The following is a 3,156-nucleotide window of genomic DNA, read 5'->3' as shown; positions in this document are numbered from 1 at the left end:
AAAAAACAATAAAACAGCAGCATCGCCTATACATGGTTGTCGTCGGCCATGGAGAAGTGGCCACCAGCTCACCAGTCAAGCTTCCGTCTTCTATTCTATCTCTAAAATGGCGTCACCGCCAACGGAATTCCGAGTCCTCGAGACCTCTTGCGTCGCTCCTCCGCCTGGATCGGTGCCGGAATCCTCCCTCCCCCTCACCTTCTTCGACATAGGCTTTCTCTACCTCAAGCCGGTGCAACGTGTTTTCTTCTACTCTTTCCCCCACTCCACCTCCCACTTCTTCGATTCCCACCTCTCCATCCTCAAGTCCGCCCTCTCCCTCGCCCTCCAAGACTTCTACCCCCTCGCTGGAAAGATCCGCCCTACCCCTGGCAGCCACAGCCAGTTCGAGCTCCATTACGCCGAGGGCGACTCTGTTCCCTTCTCCGTCGCCGAGCACGACGGCGACTTCGACGACCTCTCGAAAAGCAACCCACGCGAATACACCAGGATACAACCATTAATTGCTCAGCTGCCGGAGCCCACAGACGATGGCCAGCGGCCGGTGATGGCCGTGCAGGTGACTCTGTTCCCCAACAGAGGCTTGGCTTTGGCCGTCACCGTCCACCACTCGGCCTGCGACGGCTCAAGCTCCACACGGTTCGTGTCGTCGTGGGCTTGTAGAGCTTCTGGACACGAGAAGGAGGCGCCGACGCCGCCCTCCTTCGACCGGAGTTCAGTTCCGAACCCTAATGATGCGTACTCCAAGTGTTTCAGTAGCCTTACCGCCGCCGCGCGGAACATCGGACCTATGATGGTCCAATTCGCGCCTCCGGACGCGGTCATCGGCACGGTGACGCTCACCGCCGACGACCTTCGGAAGCTAAAGGAGATGGTTTCCTCCAAAATGAACAACTCCGCTTTCCACTGCTCCAGCATCGTGGCGACCTACGCTTACGCGTGGGTTTCCCTCGTCAAAGCGCGAGGGCACAACGCGGACAGCACTGTGCACGTGATGTTCCCCGGAAACTGCAGGGAGCGGATTCAGCCCCGGCTACCAGCGGAGTACTTCGGCAACTGCATAATCGGCAACTTCACCCAGGCGAAGGCCGTCGACCTCACGGGAGAAGATGGGGTGGCGGCTGCGGCTCGACTCATCGGGGAAGCCATCGAACAGTGTAAGGAAGACCCGCTGAAAGACGCAGACAAGTTGCCGGAGAAGTACCGAGCGATCGCGCTGCAGAGTCCGCTGAGAGTTGCGGGGTCGCCGGGTTTCAAGGTGTACGACGTGGATTTCGGGTGGGGAAGGCCGGTGAAGGTGGACATGCCGTCGATAATAACGTGGGCAGGAGCCATTTCGGTGTCGGAGAGCAGATATGAGAGCGGCGGAGTGGAGATCGGTTTGGTGGCGCCTAAGACTGAGATGGATGAGTTTCAGACTCACTTCTCAAATGGTCTTAAGCTGCTGCAGTGAACTGATTCGACAGTCGCCATGGCTTGGATTTAAGATCACACAAGTTTCAGAAGAATGATCGTGCGTAGTTCTTTTTACTTATCCACCTACAAAATATGCTTTGTCATTGCTGCTGTGTTCTACCATATATCAGTGAGAATTACTTCCTGTATATTTTCGATTATATCTCCGTATAGGAAAACATGGTTTTCAATGCCTAACTATCATTTCGTCGATCTGACATTATACGGCAGCAGTTGGAACGATATCTACAAAATGAAATGGAGAAAAGAGGAAGTATATCTGGTGGGGGTGAATTAATTAAGCATCATGAAGAAATCTTCAAGGAAGTTACTGACCTAGCAGCTAGAGCTGAATGCACATGTTTAGTGAAGTCGAAGATTATTGAGCTTCTTCATAAAATGTCAACGGTAACTTGTAAATCAAAGAAAAAGATTGGCAATTTTATGAGATATCCACTAATAAATTTTTAAAAAGATATAGTGTATTTAATAATAAAATTATATATATAGCAAAGACAAGTATAATACAAAATTAATCAAATATATATATCATGCTAAAATATAATAATATTAATATTAAATACAAACTATTGGTATTAAAAAAATATAAATGATTTAGAGTTTAATATAATATCCTTTTGATTTACTTTACTCCTGATTTTTTTGAATCTCAAACATCGAACGAAATAACAAAAATAAAAAAATGTAACTTTGACCGAAGTAAAAAAGATTTTTATATCAAATGATTTTAATTCTCTTATATTTTAAACATAGACAACTTAATTAAGTTCATAATTTTTATTTTTTTTACATTTATAAAATTTTAAATATTTAAACAAAAATAAAATATAAATAATAATTTCTTATGAACCATGTAAAATTAAAATTAAAAATTAAGATTTTTTAAATTTGGATCATGTTTCGGATTACATCGATTATTCCGGCGATCGTAACTGCCTATCAAATGACATAACCTAGCAATGAAAAATATTTTATAGTACGCTGCAGCTAAGGTTTAGAGCTGAGATATCTAGCCCCCGTGGCATAGGTGAATTGATTACGATATAACAGACTTACAGAAGAGGGTAAGTGTTCGAATTATGACGAAATCAGGCAATACCCTCCTGCGTCGTAACCAACTGCACTTTCTCGATTTACATTCTCACAGATGGTCGTTGGATCGACCGTGTGGAGCCGCTAAGATGACGGATCCACCTTTTTGCAAAAGAGCTGAGATATCTAGAAACCACATTAGAGATCTAACTATTGTAGTGGTGGGTTGAGAAATTTTTTTTTTTTTAAACTATTATCATAGTTAAAAAAATCTCTTCTATTCTGCAAGAAGAGATTTTTTTAATTATGATAATTTTGAATCATCGAACTCTCGTGATCGGATCTACTTTAATCCATTTAATATCATTTGTCATTTAATCAATCTCAAGACTTTCAATTATATATTGCAAAGCATGTTCCATGCCTTCTAGAATATAAATATTCTATTCTTCTGCAGAATATAATATTCTAGGATATAATTATTAAAACAAAATAGAATATAATTATTAAATAATATTGTTCTATATATTTTTAGTTATGTTATATATTAATAAAAAAATATTCTTGAGAGACTATAGAAGAGCTTATTAATGTTTAGAAGATTATTAATATCTTATATATATTAATTAAACTTATTAAATTTTGTTA

General features: G+C 41.9%; 1 pseudogene; it reads left to right on the top strand.

Moving 5' to 3' along the window:
* Nucleotides 1-42: 42 nt before the first annotated feature.
* LOC141818864 (phenolic glucoside malonyltransferase 2-like) lies at nucleotides 43-1,530 on the top strand (annotated as a pseudogene).
* The last annotated feature ends 1,626 nt before the right edge of the window (nucleotides 1,531-3,156 follow it).

The sequence above is a fragment of the Curcuma longa genome, unplaced genomic scaffold, assembly GCF_044706935.1.
Source record: "Curcuma longa cultivar G26 ecotype Majalengka, Jawa Barat unplaced genomic scaffold, ITB_CL_G26_1.1 contig_26332, whole genome shotgun sequence".
In the NCBI taxonomy this organism is placed as follows: domain Eukaryota; kingdom Viridiplantae; phylum Streptophyta; class Magnoliopsida; order Zingiberales; family Zingiberaceae; genus Curcuma; species Curcuma longa.
This window is presented reverse-complemented; position numbering and strand designations above follow the sequence as displayed.